Source organism: Trachypithecus francoisi, unplaced genomic scaffold (genome assembly GCF_009764315.1).
Source record: "Trachypithecus francoisi isolate TF-2019V2 unplaced genomic scaffold, Tfra_2.0 Contig00552, whole genome shotgun sequence".
NCBI classification, from domain to species: Eukaryota; Metazoa; Chordata; class Mammalia; order Primates; family Cercopithecidae; genus Trachypithecus; species Trachypithecus francoisi.
Window position 1 is genome coordinate 38,573 of NW_022680720.1, and position 13,845 is coordinate 52,417.

The 13,845-nt window shown below is 40.9% G+C and overlaps 1 long non-coding RNA gene across 1 annotated transcript; it reads right to left on the reverse strand.

Annotated features, from left to right (window-relative positions):
• Positions 1–5,028: 5,028 nt before the first annotated feature.
• LOC117085411 lies at positions 5,029–13,049 on the reverse strand. The gene is made up of 4 exons (XR_004437948.1): positions 12,983–13,049; positions 10,774–10,884; positions 8,834–8,945; positions 5,029–5,096 (listed from the first exon to the last, which is right to left on the reverse strand). It is a non-coding gene; the product is annotated as an uncharacterized LOC117085411 (long non-coding RNA).
• Between the last annotated feature and the right edge of the window lie 796 nt (positions 13,050–13,845).

Consider the following 13,845-nt stretch of genomic DNA (forward strand, 5'->3'; position numbering starts at 1 on the left):
CTACCAATGACTGTCTTCACAGAATTGGAAAAAACTACTGTAAAGTTCACATGGCACCAAAACAGAGCCCACATCATCAAGATAATCCTAAGTCAAAAGAACAAAGCTGGAGGCATCATGCTACCTGACTTCAAACTATACTACAAGGCTACAGTAACCAAAACAGCATGGTACTGCTAACAAAACAGATACAGACCAATGGAACAGAACAGACCCCTCAGAAATCATAACACTCATCCACCACCATCTGAGCTTTGAAAAACCTGACAAAAACAAGAAATGGGGAAAGGATTCCCAATTAAATAAATGGTGCTGGGGAAAGTGGCTAGCTATAAGAAGAAAGCTGAAACTGGATCCCTTCCTTACACCTTGTACAAAAATTAATTCAAGATGGATTAGAGACTTAAATGTTAGACCGAAAACCATAAAAACCCCAGAAGAAAACCTAGGTAATACCATTCAGGACATAGGCATGGGCAAGGACTTCATGTCTAAAACACCAAAAGCAATGGCAACAAAAGCCAAAATTGACAAATGGGATCTAATTAAACTAATGAGCTTCTGCACAGCAAAAGAAACTACCATCAGAGTGAACAGGCAACCTACAGAATGGGAGAAATTTTCTGCAATCTACTTATCTGACGAAGGGCTACTACCCAGAACCTACAAAGAACTCAAACAAATTTACAAGAAAAAAAGAAAAAATCCCATCAAAAAGTGGGCAAAGGATATGAACAGACATTTCTCAAAAGAAGACATTTAGACAGCCAACAGACACATGAAAAAATGCTCATCATCACTATCCATCAGAGAAATGCAAATCAAAACCACAATAAGATACCATCTCACACCCGTTAGTATGGTGGTCATTAAAAAGTCAGGAAACGACAGGTGCTGGAGAGGATGTGGAGAAATAGGAACACTTTTACACTGTTGGTGGGACTGTAAACGAGTTCAACCATTGTGGAAGACAGTGTGGCGATTCCTCAAGGATGAAAAAGTAGAAATACCATTTGACCCAGCCATCCCATTACTGTGTACATACTCAAAGGATTATAAATCATACTGCTATAAAGACACATGCACACGTATGTTTATTGCGGCACGATTCACAATAGCAGACTTGGAACCAACCCAAATATCCATCAATGACAGACTAGATTAAGAAAACGTGGCGCATATACACCATGGAATACCATGCAACCATAAAAAAGGATGAGTTCATGTCCTTTGTAGGGACCTGGATGCAGCTGGAAACCATCATTCTCAGCAAACTATCACAAGAACAGAAAACCAAACACCGCATGTTCTCACTTATAGGTGGGAATTGAACAATGACATACTTGGACACAAGAAGGGGAGCATCACACACCAGGGCCTTTTGTGGGGAGGGGGAAGATGGGAGGGATAGCATTAGGAGATATACCTAATGTAAAGACAAGTTAATGGATGCAGCACACCAATATGGCACATGTATACATATGTAACAAACCTGCATGTTGTGCACATGTACCCTAGAACATAAAGTATAATAATAATAAAAAAATAAAGACCAAGATTATTTACATGACCTATAAAACTTTGATCATGTTGATTGTTTCCTGCAGCCTCTCTAAGCTCATTGCCATTCTTCTCTTTTCTTTCCTTAGCCATGCTGGTCTTCAGTTTATCCAAATGGCCAATATTCCTCCAGCTCAGGCCTTTGTTCATGCTGTTCCCTCTTTCCGGCAGGCCTCCCTCACTTCGATTCCTACCCTCTCATCTTCATCTGGCTAACTCAAATGCATCCTTCAGAATGACCCAAGGAAGGACTTCATTGACTCTCCCCCAGGCTAGATGAGGACTCACTGTCATAAATTCTCATAACACTTAGCATTTTTCCTTGTAACTTATGCAGATTTTCCGGCCGGGCGCGGTGGCTCAAGCCTGTAATCCCAGCACTTTGGGAGGCCGAGACGGGCGGATCACGAGGTCAGGAGATCGAGACCATCCTGGCTAACACGGTGAAACCCCGTCTCTACTAAAAAATACAAAAAACTAGCCGGGCGAGGTGGCGGGCGCCTGTAGTCCCAGCTACTCGGGAGGCTGAGGCAGGAGAATGGCATAAACCCGGGAGGCAGAGCTTGCAGTGAGCTGAGATCCGGCCACTGCACTCCAGCCTGGGCGACAGAGCGAGACTCCGTCTCAAAAAAAAAAAAAAAAAAAAAAAAAAAAAAAAAAAAAAGAATCATTGACCTCTTCATACTGTTACACATACTTTTCTAAAATTGTGGTTTCATTATATTTTATCTGTACAAATCCATTTCATATTTTATACATTTTTACAGCAATTCTGATTTTGTGAAATTTTAAAAATATACCATGCTGTAGAAGCCTGACAGTGTCTTTCTACATACACAATCATGAACACATGGTATTCTCATTAACTCTATGAATGTGCTTAATAGTATTACAGGATTTGCAAATGCTGAATCTCACTTGCACTCCTGCCATAAAGGATATCTGGTCATGATATACTAATGTGTTGATACAATGGCTTCTAATATTTATAACTTTTACTTTTATACCCACATGTCCTATTTGTCTATAGTATTCTCTGTGTCTCAGACCAGTTAATGATCTTATGTAGCCCTCCAAAATTTTGGGCGGACATTTAACCGCTTTATAACTCTTACACAGTTTAAGTGACATTTGTTTACTAAGTTTTTTGTCTTATTTTGTTCTGTTTGTTTTTTGTTTTGTTTTGTTATGTTTTTTAGATGGAATCTTACTCTGTCCCTCAGGCTGGAGTGCAATGGCATGATCATGGCTCATTGCAACCTCTGCCTCCCAGGTTGAAGCTATTCTCCTGCCTCAGTCTCCTGAGTAGCTGGTATTACAGCTGTGCACCACCACATCCAGCTAATTTTTGTATTTTTAGTAGAGAGAGGTTTCACCATGTTGACCAGGCTGGTCTCAAACTCCTGACCTCAGGTGATCTGCCCACTTTGGCCTCCCAAAGTGCTGGGATTATACATGTGAGCCACCACGCCTGGCCTACTGAACTTTTTTATACTGGAACTTATTTATGAGAGCTCTCTTTTGATAAATGTCTTTGTTATCTCTATTATTTCACTAAAATTTACCCCTATTGAGATAGAGATTCTAAACAGATGAACCACCTTACTGGTACTATGTTCATAATATTGTTAATCACAGTAGAAGTAGGTATTCTTTTAGAAAATCAAGGTTGAAAGATCAAAAACAAAAAAAAAGAAAGAAAAAGAAAAACACACACACAGGAAAAAAAAATAAAACTTACATTGTCCCTCTCCATCCATTAGTGGCATAAACACAGAAAGATAACCAAATGGACCAAATGAAGGAGGAGATAATCAGACCAAAATTATATAGAGTAAACACATTTTTCAGAAACACACCAAAGGCACCCAGGTTGAGAAACCTGGATATTTACATGCAAAGGACTGAAGTAAGAACCTTATGTTGCACAATACACAAATATCAACACATAATAAACTGAACACTTAAGTCTAATCTTGAAACTAAAAATGCTCCCAGGAAAAAAACATAAGAGTGAGTGTCTATTTTGGGGAAACTTGAATCTGTGCACACCAGTTGCAAAAAGAAAAAATTAGGGAGAATATACACATACACAATACAATGGCTTCACCATCCCTTTTTATTTCCCAATGGGACACAGAAATCACTGGCAACAAAAGCAAATATAAGTATGATAGACAAAGGACAACTTTAAAATTTCTAAACAAGAAGAAAACAATGAACCAAAAGGAAAGGCACCCTAAAGATTGGGATAAAATTATAGAAAATTATGTCTCTCAAAGGAACCATTATCTAACATACACAAGAAACTAAAGGTACTAAGTGGGCAAAAAGATGAAACAACTAAAACCTATATTGATCCAAACAATCTGCTACTGGCAGAAAAAGAGCCTACCCAATGGACAGAATGACGGAGTACCCTGTGCCACCCAAACGTATACACAGTGAACACACTTTTCAAACGAACACAAAATGACACAATGGGAAAAGGAAAGTCGGCTCAATAAACGATTTTGAGGAAACTGGATAACCACATGAAAAACAGTGAAATAGGACAGAATCCATGTAAATTACACTGAAGACTTAAACTCAGTTTTGAAACCACTTACTTCCCTTAGGAAACAGGGTGAGCGTATATTTTAGAAGACTAACCTATGCACACAATTTGCAAAATGTAAAATATAAAACTAAAAAGAAACGAAAAATTAGAAGAAAAAAACGCATAGACAATGCCATGGCTTGCAACCTTTTTCACTGTTTTTAATTGTACACAAAAACCACCACTAATATATAAACATGTGGGACTACGGAAAACATTGGATCTTATGTAGGGAAAAGAAAACAATGAACCAGAAGAGAAGGCACCTCACACACTGAAAGAAAACTAGGGAAAATCCTGTCTTTGAAAGGGGTTCTTATAAAATATGTGCAAGAAACTAACACTACGATGTGGAAGAAAACAAAAACAGAAACAAAAACAAATACCCAAGCTAAGTCTGGGCAAAGGACCTGAACAGACATGTCTGAAAAGCAGATGAGCAATTGACTCATAGGTAAAAGAAAAAGTTTCCCAAAAGCTCTAATCCTCACGAGAATGTCAAGGAAAACCACAGTGAGATACCACTTCCATACCCATAGAATGAATGTTACTGAACACAAAAATAGAAGTTTGAAAAAGAAGCAACTGGTATAGACTTGCAGAAGGGGAAATTCTTCTCCTACACTCTTCGTGGGAATATCGATTTGTACACACTCTAGGAAAAACAGCTAGAAGTTCCTCAAACAAAGTAAAAACTCCATTTCATCTAGCCTTCCCACCACTGGCTGTACATTTACAGTCAATGAAATTGCTATGGGGAAGAGATACCTCCCTTGCTCTGTGTACTGTAGTACTCACAATAGCCAAGATAGGAAATATGCCTACCTGTTCATTCACTGATGAAGGGATGAGAAAACTGCAATATGCATCCAGAATGGAGTATTCTTCAACCATAGAAATGGGTTACATCTAGTCATTTGCAGTCATGTGGAAAAACCTGAGGGACATTATGTTAAATGAAATGAGCCAGGCAGAGAAAGGCATATACTGCATAATCTCACCTATGTGGAATCTAAAACACCTGACCTCATAGAAGTAGAAAGTTCAACAGTGGTTACCAGAAGCTGGGGAGAAGAGGGGCCTGGGCAGGAACTGGTAATGGTTACCAAGTTACACTTAGAAAACTGAGATCAATCCTACCCTTCTCTTCTATAGCAGGGTGACTAGGGTTAATATTGTAGTGAATTTTCCAAATACCTGGAAAGGATTCTGAATATCCTCTCCACAGACAAATAATACCTAGAGGACTTCACAAATGCAAAAGATTGTGATTTCATCAATATGCTAGGTGTACCTATATCAAAATGGCCCCTGCATCCTCTAGTTATATACATATACTCTAGGGCAATTTCTTTAACAAAAAAAAAAAAAAGGATGCCAACGATGCTAACATTCACATGGAATCATGAAATGCCCTAAATTTCAAAAGTATTTCTGGAAATAGAAAGTATGTGGGATACATCACTGTCCTCGTTTGAAATTATATTGAAAAGCGAGTTATCTAAACAACAGATGACTGGCATTAACCAAGACACCCAGGCCAACAGACAGAATGAGGGAGCTCAATCACAAAACAAACTCCTTGGTAGTGTACACATTTTGTGAAAGAACACCAAAAGACAGAACGAGGAAGGGGGAATCTGTTTAATAAATTGTTTTAAAAATTGGATGTCCTCATATAAAATAATAAAATAGAACCCCTATTGTGTAAAAGGCACAACAATCAACTCAAAATGAATTAGAGACTAATACACAAAACTTTAAAGCATCAAGCTCCCCCAAAGAGAAGACATACAGTGTGGGTATATTTAGGTCAACGTGGATCTGTGTTCACACTGTGCCAAAACCAAACAAAGAATACAGGGGGAAAACTCATGGGTGATGGATTAGTTCGGACACGATTTTGTTTTTCTTCATCAGTCACCTACGTCACAGGGAACCAAGAAAACAGACACACGTGGGAATGCACCCCACTCTAGAGTTTGTGCCCAAGCAGATAAAAAAAAAATCATGAAAAAAATAAAAAAATCATCCTGAAGTTTACAAGAAGGGTTTTGGCAAACATACATCTGATAAAAGATTGTCTTCAAAATGTCTAAGCCACTAACACTACTTACTAGCAAAAACACAAATGAGAAACTAATAACCAAACAAAATGGGTCAAAAGAACCTGAATAGACATTTCTGCAAAGAAGACATAACATTGAAAACAAGTTTTAAGAACTTGGATAGCATCACAAATCATGAGAAAGATGTAAATCAAAACAACACCTACATCATCTCACTATAAAATGGATGTTACCAAAGTTATAACATACATTAAAACAGACATAAATGTGGGTGTAAATTTCCAGAGAGCAACTCGTTTGATAAGAACGTTAATTAGTATACAAACTACAGAAACCAGTGAGAGGTTTCTCCAAAAATTAAACCTACAACTACCACTTCATCTAACAATTCTACTATTAAATATACTTTCAGGGCAAAAGAAATCAGCCCATGCAAGAGATATTTGCCATCCTATGTGGACTGCAGCACTACTGACAACTGTCAAAATAAAGAATAAACTTACCTGTCCAGCCACAGATGAAGGGATAAAGTAACTGCGATCGATGTACACAAATAGAATAGTCTTCAGCCAGAAAAACAGAATGAAATGTCATCATTTGGAGCCATACTGTTGAATCTGGAGGATATTATGGTAAATGACCTAAACCAGGCAGAGAAACAAAAACACTGCCACATCTCACTCATGTAGAATCCAAAATAAAAGGCTTCATGGCATAAATCTAGAGAGCACAATACTGGTTACCAGAGGTTGGAGGGAAGAGGGGGCATGGGCAGGGATCAGAAATACGTACAAAGTTACACTTAGATGAGAGGCATGAATTGTTCCTCTCTGTTCCACAGCACAGTGACTAGAGTAAATTAACACAACATCACACCGTTTTCACAAAATCTGAAAAAGAAGATTTCACATATTTTCACCATAAAGAAATTAACAACTGTTTGTGATAATAGAGACTCTTGTAAATGCAAGATTCCAAATGTTTCCGTCACAAAGAAATTAACTGTTTGTGATAACAGAGATTCTAAATATCCTGATTTTAACATTTCTCTATATCTGCATTAACCAAAATGCTCCGCTCTAACTTCCCCCATTGTATGCCATTACTGTATGGACAACCTTTTAAAAAATATGTAAACACGCAATGCTAAAGTTCATGTGGACCACAAAACACCCTGAATTTCCAAAGCAATGCTGAGAAATACAAACTACACCGGTTGTGTCACACTTTCTAATTTTACATTCCATTGAAGTTAGGGACCCCGTTCCACACAGACCAGTGGAACAGATTAGAGAACCCAGACGTAAACCTGCACCCCTAACACCATCTGATCCTCAACAAAATCCACAAAAATAAGCTTTGGAGAAAGGATTCCCTCCTCTCAATAGATGGTGCTGGGATAAATGGCTAGCCAGTTGCAGAAGAAAGGCAGTGGGCCCCTGTGTCTCACTGTGTACCGAAACTACCTCGAGATGAATGAAAGATGTAATGCAAGACCGCAAACTATGAAAAGCCTGCAAGAGAACCTAGGAAATACCCTTCTTGACAGAGGATTTGGCACAGCACGGATACGCCTATGTCCCTGCTTTGTGTATTAGTCTCTAATTCATTTTGAGTTGACTGTTGTGCCTTTTACACAATAGGGGTTCTATTTTATTATTTTATATAGGGATATCCAATTTTAAAAACAATTTATTAAGCAGATTCCCCCTTCTTCGTTGTGTCTTTTGGTGTTCTTTTACAAAATGTGTAAAAAGCAAGTGCAACTAAAACAAGTGTTGACAAGTGGGGCGTAATGTACAAAAGAGCTGCTGCACAGCAGAAATTACCAACAGAGTAAATGCACAGCCTACACAGTGGGAGAAAATGTTTCCACGTATGCATCTGATGAAGTCTAATATCCAGGATCTACCTCAAAGACTTTAAGCAAATAAATCAGCAAAACAAAAACTCAATGAAGAAAGGGCAAGGGGCATGAAAACAAGCATCTCAAAAGAAGGTTTACAGCAACCAACAGACAGGACAACATTTCTCTACCTCAGTAATCATCAGAGAAATGTAAAGCAAAATACCCATGGGATAGTATTTCACACTGGTCAGAATGACGATTGTGACACAGTCAACAAGAATGAATGCCAGTGAGGCACAGGAGGAAAGAGATGCTGGTCGGCTGTTGGTGGAAATGAAAACTAGTTTGGACACCATGGACAGCAACGTGGGGATTTCTCAAAGAACTTTATCGACATCACTAATCCTCACAAAAAAAGTCCATGAAAACTACACTATGATTCCGTCTCATTCCACTCAGAATGAATACTACACAAAACAAACAAAACACAGACTTTTTGAAAGTGACATCCCGTATAGACTTACAGAAGGGTAACCTCTTAAACACTATTGGTGGGGATGTAAATTAGTATACACACTATGAAAAACAGTGAGAGATTCCTGAACAAATTCACAGTACAACTACCATGTCAGCTAGCAGCCCCACCAGTGGTTCCACATTTAAAGTAGTTGAAATCCCTAGGTTGAAGAGAGCTATCTGCCTTCCCAGAGGTACTAAAGCACTTGTAACTGTGGCCAAGGTACAGAACCAACCTACCTGTGCATACGCAGCTGCAGGGATGAGGAAACTGCTGTATAGATACACCACAGAATATGTTTCAGCCACAAAGCTTTGGAAAATCCTGCCATCTGCAGCCACATGAAGAAACCTGGAAAACATCAAGTCCAGTGAATGAGCCTGGTCGAGAAAGACTGATGCCATGTTATCTCAGGGATGTAGACTGAAAAGAACTTTATATCCTAGAAGTAAAAAGTTCAATAGGGGTTACCAGAGTCTGCAGGGGAGGTAGAGGCGGTCTGGGAAGGAATCAGTGATGGGTACAAAGACGACCAGATGAGAGTGATCAAATCTGGTCTTTTATTCTACAGCAGGGTGACTAGCCTTAACACAAATGTATCATATGTTTCAAAGTAGTTAGAAGGAAAGATTCTGAACATTGTTACCACTCAAAAAATAAAATCTATATGAGGTGGAGATGCTAAATAACCCGATTTTATCATTACTCAACACAAACATGTATCAAAATCTTCCTTGTACCCTCTGATCATATACATTTAGTATATGGCAAATAGTGTTTTAAGAAATAGAAAGAAACAATGCCACAATGTATGTGGAAATGTGAAACATGCTGAATTTCCGAAGCTATCCTGAGAAATACAAACCATATGGGATGTATCACATTCTCTGAGTTCTAATTATTAGAAAATCCCTGGTTAACCAACCCATATGTTACTGGCATATACAGAGAAACACAGACCAGTGAGAAAAATGAGGATGCTCAAGAATCAACACAAAATTCTATAGCGTGAACACATTTTTCAAAACACCACCAAAATGACACAATGGGGAAGGTTTCCAAAACTAGATATCCATGTGTAATGTAATATAGGACTCTTATGGTACTAGATACACAATAACCAACTCAAAACGATTAAAGATTATACACAAAACTTGCAACCATAAGGCTCCTATAAAGACAACCTCTGGTGTGTGTGTATATTTAGGGCAACTTGAATGTATGCTTATGGTTTGCAAAAAGTAACAAAAATACAAGGAAAAAAATCATTGACAATGGACTGCTTTGGTAGCAATTTTGTTTTTTCCTGATTAGTAACCAACAGCGCAGCTAACCAAGAAATTCTACACATGTGGGACCACATCAAACTGAAGAGTTTGTGCCCAACAAAGAAAACAATGAACAAAATGAAAAAGCATACTGAAAATTATAAGAAAAATTTGGGCAAACATACAGTGGATAAGGGGCTGTTTTTGAAAATCTACAAGCTAGTTACACTGCCAGCTGGCAAAAAAAACTAAAACAACAGAAAAATAACCAGATCAAAATTGGGCAAATAATCTGAGTAGATATTTCTGCAAAGACAGGAAACTGACCCAATGTTTACAAAAATGGGGTTAACATTACTACTCATGAGAAAAATGTACATCAAAATTACACCCAGAATTTATCTCACTCCAACTAGAATCAACATTACAAAAAGATTAAAGTATTTAAAAAGACAATTCATAGGCTAGGGGCAGAGGCTCATGCCTGTAATCCCAGCACTTTGGGAGGCCCAGGCAGGTGGATCACGCGGGCAGGAGATCAAGACCATCCTGGCTAACACAGTGAAACCCCATCTTTACTAAAAATACAAAAATTTAGCCGGGTGTGGTAGCGGGTGCCTGTAGTCCCAGCTACTTGGGAGGCTGAGGCAGGAAAATGGCATGAACCCGGGAGGTGGAGCTTGCACTGAGCCGAAATCGGCCACTCCACCCCAGCCTGGGTGACAGAGCTAGACTCTGTCTCAAAGAAAAAAAAAAAAAATCCTGGTATGAATTTCCAGAAAGGGGAACTGTTTGTGGAAACGTAAATTAGTATTAACACTATAAAAAACAGTTGAGGGGTCCTGCAAAATAGGAAAAAAAGAAACACCAAACCATCTAGCAGTCCCACTACTGGGTATCATTCAACCTACCTGTTCATCCACAGATACAGAGATCAGGAAACTCTCATATACATACACCAGGGAATATTCTTCAGCCATCAAAACAATGAAACAGTGTCATTTAGAGCAACGCAGATGAACCTGGAAAACATTATGTTAAATGTAATGAGTTAGGCCTAGAAAGACAAACACTGCATGATACCACTCACGTGAAATCTTAAGATGTTTATCTTAAAGCAGTAGAAAGCACAATATTGATTACCACAGTCTGGGAGCTAGACCGGGAATGGGGAAGGATTGGTTATGGAAACAAAGTTATCTTAACGGTAAAGGAATACATCTGAATGTTCTCCTCAGCCCCAGTGACTGGAGTTTACAATATTATATTTTTCCAAAGAGCAAGAAGGGATAATTTTGTATGTTCTCTCCACACAAAAATAATACCTGTGTGAGGGAATAGAGCTCCCAAGTACCCTGATTTGATCATCACCCCATCTATATGTTTCAAAATGTACCCCTAACTATAGACCTTTGTGTTGTGAAATAAAGTTAACAGAAATAAATACATATTGCTAAAAATCACAGAGAGCCACAAAGGCAATGGATATCTGAAGGAACCCTGAGAAATACAATCAAAGTGAGAACCCACAATCCTCAATATCAAATTACACTGCCAAGTTGTAGTTATGCAGCAGAAATATGGTACTTGCATAAATAAAAATACCTAGAACTGTGGACAAAAACAGGGAGAGCAAAAACATGATCAACACAAATATGGACATAGTCAACTGACTTTCATAAAGAACACCACAATGCGGAAAACAGAGTCTGCTCAATGAATACCTTTGAGAAAAATGATACCCGGATGCAGAAGCCAGAAACAGGACCCTTATTTTACACGACGTATGAAAAACAAAACCCCCTCCCCCAAATTGAAGGCCAAAAGACCAAAAACCATAAAAAGGTTTTTAAAACACAGGCTGAACATGTATTTTGGGTTACTTGAATGTCTGCTCACCTTTGCAAAGAGGAAAACAAACAAATACCTTTGAAGAAAAACCTCACTAACAACTAAATGCTTTGTCACTGATCAATATTTTCTTATATGGGCGACGAAAATTACATACATGAAACACAAAAATAAACATATGGGACGATATCAACCTGAAAAGTTTCTGCACATCAAAGAAAACTACTTTCCAAATAAAAAAGCGTCCTATAGATTAGGAAAAAATTTCAGGTAATCTTGCAATTCATGAGTTTTCATCTGATGTGTACACAAAAAACACTACAAAGTAGCAAAAGAATCCAATCAAATATTTCGCCAACAATCAAATATTTCGCAAAGAATCTGGACAATTCTGTACACTCATAAAAAAAAAAGCAGATACGATATAAGGTCCTCACAATTATGCATTAGAAAAAAAACTGTAATTCAAAACCACACCCAGATAATCTCACACTTACTGAATATTCCTAAAAAATTTTTAAGACATAGGAGGGGCTGGGAGCGGTGGCTCAGGCCTGTAATCCCAGCACTTTGGGAGGCCAAGGCGGGTGGATCACCTGAGGTCAGGAGCTTCAGACCAGAGTGACCAATGTCATGAAACCCCGTCTCTACTAAAAACACAAAAATTAGCCGGGTGTGGTGGATGGTGTCCAGAGGCCCAGCTACTCTGGAGGCTGAACCAGGAAAATTGCTTGAACCCCGGAGGCGAAGGTTGCAGTGAGCCGAGATCGCGCCACTGCACCCCAGCACGGGCAAAAGAGCAAGACTCTTTCGCAAAAAACAAAACAAAAAGAAAAAAAATAGGAATGCGAGTGTGCTTTTCGAGAAAGGGGAACTCATACACTGCAGGTGGAACTGAAAATTAGGATACACATCCTGGAAAACAGCTAAATAGCCGGAGACTCCTCAAAGAACTGAAACTACACATGTCCCCTGCTCTAGCGAGGTCTCTTGCTAAAGGTCTTGAGGCATCAAAAATAACCCTAGACCCCAGCTCAGAAGCCCATGGAGCTCGGAGGAACCCAGGACCCGCGCTTCACCGCCGGGGCTGTGGGCCAAGAGGCGGCAGGGGGGCGGACGCTGCCAAGGCCAGGACCCCACAACCGCCTCCATGTGGACGACTTGGGCCCAGATGCCCAGAATAAGTCAGGGCCCGAAAGCAGGGAGTGACCGGGAAGGAGCAGGGAGGTCCAGAGGGTTCCTGGTGGGGTCCATGCCGGTGACACTTACCAAGACCTGGAGCCTCCTCCACCTTCACGCGGAACCCACCATGGCTTCTCTGAAGCTCTCTCTGACCACGCTGCTCCACCGCTGCCGCTGAGGCCTCACAGGAAGTGTAGTCTCGGCTTCCGTAGGGGCAGCACGTGCACGCGGGCAGCGTCCCTCGCGCCAGGTTGAAGCACCACCCCCTCTTAAAGGGCCCGCACCTCGGACGGGCCAGACGCAGCTTAGAGTTGTGGCACAGGCTGAGCCTCTGCCCAGCCTCAGGGGTCGACGAAAGGCCCCTAGTCTCTCATCCTCCCCAGCTCTAGGGCCAAAGAGGTCTCAGGAGCGCTCCCTGTGACCCCAGCCCCTAGATAGACTCCTTTGGGGAGCGCCCGGGACCTGCCCCTGCCTTCCTCTGAACCTCAGCTTCACCCCGCAAAGGAAGCGGCCTGGCTGAAGCTCTGGGGTCCCTCAAGCTGGGCACCTCAGGATCCAGGGTGGATCCCCTGCCCCTCTGCAGAGGGGGCCCAGGGAATCACAGAAAGCTAGGGGCTGGAGGGACAGTCCCGAGGGTAGCAGGGCCTCCCTGGCCACACTGTCCGCATCTGTCCTGTGGGAGCCCGGGGACCTCGCTAGGGCCCAGACACTGCGTCCTCACCAGAGCTGCTTCAGGGTCGCCGGGCTCCCCAGGAGGCAGGCAGGGACCCTGGGGTGCAGTGGTGCCCCCACCTCATGCACGATGATCCATCCTGCATCAGCGCCTGCGAGGAGCCCCGTGGACAGGACCCAGGCCCGCCCATTCCCGGGGAGAGGGACCCGCATCGGTCTTTGTGACACCCAGGGCACAGGCTGTGCTGAACTCTGGGGAATCTGGGGGCGAGGCGGGG